The sequence below is a fragment of the Vombatus ursinus genome, unplaced genomic scaffold (assembly GCF_900497805.2).
Source record: "Vombatus ursinus unplaced genomic scaffold, bare-nosed wombat genome assembly UNPS02009132.1, whole genome shotgun sequence".
NCBI classification, from domain to species: domain Eukaryota; kingdom Metazoa; phylum Chordata; class Mammalia; order Diprotodontia; family Vombatidae; genus Vombatus; species Vombatus ursinus.
Genome location: NW_020948910.1, coordinates 15,590,314 through 15,598,991, shown reverse-complemented (window position 1 = coordinate 15,598,991; position 8,678 = coordinate 15,590,314). Strand labels below are relative to the sequence as shown.

Here is an 8,678-nt window from a genome sequence, read left to right as displayed (position 1 = left end):
CCATTTGGGGTTTTCTTGGGAAAGATGCTGGAATGGTTTGCCATTTCCTGCTCCATCTCATTTTATAGATGAGGAAACTGAGGTAAGCAGAGTTAAGTGACTTGCACAGGGTCACACAGCTAGTAAGTGTCTGAGGCCAGATTTGAACTCAGGAAGAGGAGTCTTTTCAACTCCAGTGTTGTACTCTATCCATTGAGCCACTTATCTACCTCCAACATACAGCCCCTCCCAATTGGGGAATTGAACCCCAGTCTTCTGCATGACAGGATATACCACTATACTAATGAGGAAGTGGTTATGTTGTATTCACTAAGTACTAGAACATTTTATGAAGGAAAACCCATGGAATCTGCTTTTCTGGAGACTGTAAAGAAACGGGTAATAAGACGGCTTATCTTTCTGACATAGTTGGAGTCTGGTCCAACCCAAAGTCAGAGGAATGGGCTTAGCCTTAGAAGAACTTTCCAGTCCTAGGAGTTTATTATTTCAATGCAATTGAGGAGAAAGGGCATAGGGAACAAGCATTTATTAAGCACCCACCAGGTGCTAGGCCCTGTGATAAGCACTTTACAAATATTATCTCATTTGATTCTTACAACAAACCTATGAGATAGGTTCTATTTTTTTCCATTTTTCCATTTTACTGTTGTGGAAATAGGCAGAAGTTAAGTGACTGCTCCAGGATCACACAGCTAGTAAATGTCTAAGGTCGAATTTGAATTCGAGTCTTCCTGACTCCAGGCTAAGAACTTAGTCTACTGCACAACCTAGCTCCCCTTAATTGAAAGAAAATAGCTGAACTTTGTCTCAAATTCTTTCTGGTTACTGGGTGACAGTAATGAAGAAACTATATCCTATTGTGTGTACATATAAAATCTGTCTGTCTGTCTTTCTATCTGAAAAAATACTCTTCTTAAATGGTTCTAGAGTAGTTCGGTTTGTAGGAAAATACCAGTATGGCTTAACTTTTTTTATTCCAACAGTATTAACAAAACTTTTGACCTTTCTAGCCAGGCTGAGGCTTCTGGGATGATAAAAGGGCAATTTCAGGGAAATGATTGTCTCCAGATCTTGCAACCATGATATTTTTTTAATGATTTGTTTTAGCTTAAGATGGTTTTAACTGAAATTTAGCATAAACACCTTCTATTTCATGTCCCTTTCAAACATTATCTGCACATAATAGCTAAGTCTCAATGATTATGAAAGTGTTATTGAGGTTTAGCTAATAATTGGAAAAACTAATTTCAAAGTCACAGATGAATGATATTTAAGGTACTGTAAATGGAAATGTATCAACCAAGACTTTGTTTTATGTGCATAAACTGTCCACTTATATTGCTCTATTCTACAGATCTATGGAAAAATATATGAATACATACATATATTTTATAGTATATAATATAGCTACATATAATATATGTGAGATAACCATATACATTACATATATAGTATATAATATTATATAGTAGGCATATTTATATATTAAATGAAATTTGAGTTTATTCATTTATGATAAATAATCATAAAGCTATAATGATCGGGACATTGGACTGAGAGTTGAGACCTGGGTTCTATTTCTGTCTCTTCTGCTCCCTAATTGTGGGAACTGAATAAGTCCCTTACTCTCTCTAGAGCTCATTTCCTCATCTGTAAGATAAGAGGGTTGAATTACACAATCTCCAAGGTTCTAAAGAGCAAAAAGAAATTGCTTAGGTAAAGTTCTTTGCAAACCTTAAAGTGCTATATAAATATTCACTATTATTACATAGTACTTTCAATATGCCATTTGCTAACATCTGTGTATTTTCTCTTGCTGGTGTAAGAATAATTTTACTGCAATATAACGTGGTTTGGGTTAAACCATAACTGAGACCTGGGAAAGACCTCAGTTTAGAAAAGTCAAGGTCACGCACTGCATTCTGGGCCACCTCCAGTGGTCTTGACCTTTGTCTTACCACTGGACTTCAATGGCTCTGGAGGAGAGAGTGAGGTTGATGACTTTGTGCAACTTTTCCTCATTTAAATCCAATTCATGTACAAGTCAAGACATTAGCCTCATGATGTCATTGGTCCTCTTTGAGAATGAAGGATGAACAACAACAACAACGAGAGAGAAACAATTTTGTGCTGGAGAAGCTGCGCATTAGGGAAGATGAAGGAAGTTCATTCTTGGCTCTACCCAATGGGGTTCCTCTCTATTACAAGAAACTCTGACAAGCTACAAGCCCAGAAAAGAGAATGCACTGTGGGCTGAGTAGCTAGTGCTGTCTCCTTGGGTTGTGAGCCTGACTGCTGGGATGTTGCCTTCAGTGGTGCTCTCTGGTACCTATGGTGAGGGAGGACTGGTCAATATGCTGGGAAACCTCCATACTGTGCCAGCTTCCTCTGTGCATTTATTTAATGGTCCACCTTTTAAGCAGTGTCCTCTTATATGAACCAGAATTAATTTTTCCTTAATATTCTGTACATAATGACTAATATGGAAATATGTTTTGCATGATTGCACATATATAATCTATATAAAATTGCCTGCTGTCTCAGCCAGGGAGAGTGAGGATTTGGAACTCAATTTTTTTTGGGTAGGCAATGGGGTTAAGTGACTTGTGCAGGGTCACACAGCTGGTAAGTGTCAAGTGTCTGAGGCCGGATTTGAACTCAGGTCCTCTTGACACCAGGGCCAATGCTCTATCCACTGTATCACCTAGCTGCCTCAGGACCTCAAAATTAAAAAAAAAAATTAAACACTTTTTTCATGTAATTGCAAAAATATTTTTAAAAATTAAATATGTAAGTGATTGTTTAGATGTCCTTTGTTTTTATAGTATGAATAGATAGGTGTTCATGATCAATTCTACTCACCAAACTGGAAATCATGTTGAAGAGTGTGAACTTTCTTATTAGGCTGGTAGGCAAAAAAAGGAGATTGACTCATCAAAAAACCAGTGAGTTTGAAACAGACATGGGGGATTTTGCTCCCTGCTCTGTAACTGATTTTGGCAGCTAATTCTCTTACGAGCACCTAGAGGCAGTGAGTAAAACATAGCTTCTGAAAAATGAATAATCTGATAACAATCATGACTTCAAAAGACAAATGATGAAGCATACCTTATACTCTTGGTGGGAAAGTAATGGACTATAGATAGAGAATCAGATATATATTCTTAGATATGGTCACTACCTTGATTTGTGTGTGTGTGTGTGTGTGTGTGTGTGTGTGTGTGTGTGTATGTGTGTGTATAACACATATTTATCATAAGGAAAGACTACTCTGTTTGGATGGTGGATTGCTGGGCAGTGATAAGAAAAAAAAGAGCTTCAATAAAGCATTTTAAAAGTTAGAAAATCATAGAACAATGATCTGATATGAAGATTCTGTGTTAACCTATCCAGTTGCAACACAACAGTTTTTAAAACTTTTAAAAACAGAAAATTGATTTGCTGTTGGTGGAAGGCACAAATGTTTAACATTTATCTTATGCCTGCCTTGACCTATTTATTCTACAATAGTACATAAAATTTTTATATACCTATATATACCAATACCTATATAGCATAATTATTTGTAAGCAAACTCTGTTGCCCTAATTTTATGTCTAATGGACTACTGCATCCTAATTTGGGGTCTATCAGAGCTAGAACTCATCTCCAACTTCAAGTGCCAGTCTTCTCCTTTGCCCTTCTCTTTTCTATGACTCTCCCTGGTATTATAGCCTTCGATCTTTGCTGTCATTCTGACGTACACAATCCCTGACCTCTTTGGTCTTTGTCTTTATCTCTTGCTTTGAATATTTTCCTCTTCATTTATCTTTTTTATCTTTTCCATCCTTTCCCTTCCTTTAATGTCTGCTTTTCTTTCATTCTCATTTTGCTCCCTTCCCCCCTTCTATTCTGTTTTCTCTTTCTTTCCTCCCATTAACTAGCCATAGAACAGAGAGAGTCTTTTTCTCCTTTGTATTTGCTATGCACATTGAATTGCCAGTTGTCCTGATTTTTGTCTTGCCATTGGACTTTGATGACAGTGGAAGAGAGAGTGAGGCTGATGACTTTGTGCAACTCTGCCTCACTTAAATCCAATTCACTGGCAAGTCAAGACATCACCTTGTGATGTCATTGGTCCTCTTTAAAAACAAAGAGTAAGCAACAGCTCATTGAATAAAACTTAATGTTTCTTATTCTTAATTTGTAAAGCAGATGATTTGAACATATCTTTCTTTATTAAAAAAAAAATAGTTAAGTTGCTTTTTGTATGTGGCCCTCCATGGAATCGTTTTCTAATTGACTTAGTGACCCTTAATAAAGACAAAATATCCTACCCTCTACCTCCAAAATGTCCATATTCTCTTGTCATTTGGGGATCTATCTACATGTAGCCATGGTATTGCCACAAATGTAGTTCTTTGTGATATTCTACTTAATAAAACCATACTATTAAACACACATGTACACACCAGGTATCTCCAGGATTTCTGACTGAAATGAAAACTTACAAACTCTATTATTTTTCTAAGCATTGTAGAGTCTTAGAATTGGATGCAACCTTGCCATATGATCTCATCTGTCCCCTACCTTTTTTTTTTTAAAAGACAAAATCATATTTGAACAGTTAGGTAGATAATCCCCTAACTTATTGTTGCTTTTTAAGAACTTCTAGATCTAGAATTCAAGTTACATGAACCAAAATAATAAGAGTAACAATACCACTAAATGATTTTTAAAAATTGAAAATAGATTTAAATAAAGAAGACAATGAGTGGCATGAAAGTGCAATTAAAATAAATGAACCCATAATGCCTAGCATAGTTGTAGATACCCTATAAATGCTTATTGACAGATGGTTATCAAGTTTCAAACTTTTTTGTTTACTTTGTTTGCTTCCAACCAAATAAAAATATTTTTGGCATCAAGATGAAGACTAAATGAGTTGGAAGGAAAAATTAAAAAAAAACTTTCCTGTAGTTATTTTTATGTGACAGACGTCATCTTGAAAGCAGTATGATTCACTGGTGCAATGGATAGAGCACCAGCCCTGAAATCGGGAAGACCTGAATTCAAATCCGGCCCCAGGCACATAATATTTCCTAGTTGTATGACTCACTTAACCCCAATTGCCTCACTCAAAAAAAAAAAAAAGCAGTATGATGATTCAGAAGAAGGAATGCTGGATTTGAAGTCATAGGGCCTGTGTTTAAATTCCGCCTTTGTCACTGTTGTAAGATAGGTCAATCTCCTGGCATTTGGGGCTTAATATTGGAATGAAATGAACCACAAGTATAAGATCTGATGGTTAATAAAAGGAAATTTACTTAGCAATAGCATGGAAGGGCTTGCTATTCATTGAAGGCCACGATGTTGATTCAGATGAATTGGAACAATTAAGACTGTAGGACGGTTTCATTATGGCTTAAAGAAAAGAACCAGCCTATTTTATCTACATGACAGAGGACTCTGGTAGATATTCTTCCTTCTACAGTCACTTACTAGTTTCATGAGCTTGGGCAAGTCAATTAAATTCCTTGAGCCTCATCTGTCTCATCTGTCAAAGTAGAGGGTTGGACTAGATGAATTGTACAGTTTTCTCTAGCTCAAGGTCTGTCAAATTCTTAAAGAATAAAGATTGCATGTCCTGGGATGCTATTCTTGGCAACTCAAAAACTGAAACTTTCAACACTTAATGGAAGAAAAGTATATTAGGATTTACTTTTAATGATCACTATCACTAAATTATTACTTGCGGCAAATGCTCAATATTGGTTGCAATTAAAATCCACCAGAATTTTGATATGCCACATTACTCTGGCCGAATGGATGAAAATGGAGAAGTTGTTAAAATGAGATAATTAACTTCCGGAGCTTATAAAACTACATTCCATTGGTTTTTATTACATTAGCTAAGGAGAAAATTTCCAGAAACACTACACTATCTACCATGAAACTTTTGAGGGAGGGGAGATACAAAAAGAATGATTGGAACAGTGTTGGATCTGGTAAATTAGGGGACAAAGATAAAAACAAAAAACTTTAGAGAGAATGCCCTGGTGTATGAGAAAAGGCAACTATTAATTTTGGGCCAATGTGAAATTTAGCTTTTGGCAAAGCAGAAGATTAGCAATAGAACTCAGTCTTGTTGAATTTCGGTTTTAACAGAAATGCTAGAGAGTATTGAAAGGACAAAGGGAGGACAGCCTCAGTAAATGGGAGCCTCCACTGAGGGCTCCCCCACCAACAGCCATCTGGAGCCTGCTTGCCCTTCTCCCCTAGCCATATAGCTTTTCCAACTTCAGCTACAGTGATAGCTAAGTTTGGAAAGATAACAACAAGAAATCCTGTGTTTCCTTTAAATTTTTTTTTAAGTTTTCTAGAGTATTGTTTTTGTTTTGTTTCCTTGCTTTTTGGTCATGTTGTCTCCAGTTATTTGCATTCCAGTTAATGACAAAAACATCAAAATAGAAGTAGTAGCAGTAATAGCAGAGGACAAAGAAAACAAGGAGCTTTTGGTGTCATGGCCCATAAAAACGACCAAAACACTTGTGGAGGATGCTGTGGATCTTTTGAAGGCTATGTTACCTCTGCAAAATTTCTTCTCTACCTTGACCATTCTCTACCCATCTAGAGAGATCAGATGTGGTGTTTTGCAATATCTGTATTTCTGGTTGAGCTCTGTGGAAACAGCCTGCTCTTAACTACTATCTGTGGGCTGGTGGTGGCAGGCCCTGTTCTGATCCTGGGACCCATCATTGGAGATTGGGTAGATAAGAATGCAAGGCTTAAAGTGGCCCACACTTCTTTGTACAGAATGTTTCATTCATCACATGTGGTGTCATCCTAATGATGATTTTCTTACATAAAACTGATCTTCTGATATACAATGGATAGGTCCTTACTTCCTGTTACATCCTGATCAACACTATTGCAAATATTGCAAATTTGGCCAGCACTGCAACTGGTATCACAATTCAGAGAGATTGGATTGTTGCTGTTGTGGGGGTGACAGAAACAAATTAGCAGGTATGCATACTACAATACAAAGAATTGACCAATTAACTAATATTCTGGCCTCCATGGCTGTTGGTCAGATAATGACATTTGGCTCTCCAGTGATTGGCTTTGGGTTCATTTCTGGATGGAATTTGACGTCTGTATGGAGTGTTTCTTACTATGGAAAGTTTACCAGAAAACCCCAGCTTTGGCTTTGAAAGCTTCTCCAAAAGTAGATGAAACAGAACTGAAGCAACTGAAATTACAGAAAGATATTGGATCAAAAGCCCAGGAGGGATTCCATCATATGGGTGAAAAAGATCCTAAAAAATATGAGTTTGAGAATGAAAAAAGAGCCTGGCTGTGCTTCCCAGGTAGTGGAACTTTTCCATGCTTTCCGTGACAGACGGATCTCATACTACAGCCAATCATTGTTTCCTGCTGACGTGGCTTTTTCTTTTCTCCATAACTCCATCCTGGGCTTTGACTGTACCACTACTGGCTATGCCTATACTCAGGATCTAAGTGGCTCAGTGCTCAGTCATCTCATGGCAGCCTCAGCCATCACTAGTATTATGGGAACAGTAGCTTTCAATAGACTATGAGAAAAGTATGGCCTGGTTCGAATAGGTCCAAATCTCTGGAATAACCCAGATGGCCTGTTTGACCCTCTCTTTGGTCTCTGTTTTCATATCCGAAAGTTCTTTGGACTTATCAGTTTCTCCCTTTGAAGGTATCTACGCTACATTAATTCAAAGTAAGGAATTATCCCCAATGGTACCTACAGAAGGTCCTGAAACTTTCTTGGCAACTGGAATGTACAATGTACTCAATGAGTCTTATTCTACTAAGGGATACACAGAGATGAGTTCAAAGCCTGTACCTTTAATCTCTCTCAGTCTGCTATTTGCAGGGATCGTAACTGCTAGAATTGGTTTTTGGGCCTTTGATTTGACAGTGACACAGTTACTACAATAAAACATAATAGAGTTGGAATGAGGTATTATAAATGGTCTATGAACTATCTTCTAGATCGTATGCACTTCATCATGGTCATTGTGGCCCCCAGTCCTGAAGCTTATGGTTTACTTGTGTTGATTTCAGTCTCTTTTGTGGTAATGGACCACATGATATATTTCTGATATGCTCAGAAAACTCTTAGAAATCAGCTCTTTGATTGTTGTCCTGATACAAAAACAGTCTCTAAAGAAGCAGAAAGTAATGTCTGTTGTGTAACACAGTTAGTTAATTGTTGCTATCCCTGTTACCAAATTGCAGCATCAGTCTTTACTTTAAGGCACCCATAAATGGTCAAGATGTTTCTTTTGAGCTTATGACAGTTATGCCTTAAAGGGTAAGCTTCAAAGAAACTAAAAATATGTAAATATGAATTAAGGAGTCCCCTTCATATCTAGGGATTAAATGACTAGGAAAAGTACTCCACCAACTGAAGTATGGGGAATATATTGGTAATACTGAAGTTCCACTTTTGCCCTAAGGGTAGAGAGAACCTAGAACAGAAAAGTGATGCTTATGCTTTAATATGGTTCCTCTTTGATAGATATCCATTGTCTATACATCTATATGCTCTATAATTCTGATGTATTGCTTGTCCCCTAAAATGGTAGTTGTACCATTCTTTTTGAGTAAGGCTAACCTCATGTTCCTAGTATCTTATCCCCATCATTTAAATATAGTTA

At 37.0% G+C, this 8,678-nt stretch overlaps 1 pseudogene; it reads left to right on the top strand.

The window, feature by feature from the left end:
• Positions 1-6,502: 6,502 nt before the first annotated feature.
• Positions 6,503-8,285, top strand: LOC114034849 (annotated as a pseudogene).
• Positions 8,286-8,678: the final 393 nt, after the last annotated feature.